Here is a 213-nt window from a genome sequence, read left to right on the forward strand (position 1 = left end):
AAAAATTTATTGTAGAGTCAAATATAGACAACTTCACATCACGTATACATCGTTTACCGTAGCGTGGGGCGTATACGCCCCACGCGGCGCGAGAGTCATTTTTTTTTTACTGTCTTATGTCAACTCTGTCAAACAGGAGACATTGTATCGTTCAGTCATTTATTCGCGCGCCGTTGAAGCAACAATTACTGTTTGATTTAAAGCTGGTGTTTA

The sequence above is a fragment of the Dinoponera quadriceps genome, unplaced genomic scaffold (assembly GCF_001313825.1).
Source record: "Dinoponera quadriceps isolate SergipeBrazil2010 unplaced genomic scaffold, ASM131382v1 scaffold4748, whole genome shotgun sequence".
NCBI lineage: Eukaryota > Metazoa > Arthropoda > Insecta > Hymenoptera > Formicidae > Dinoponera > Dinoponera quadriceps.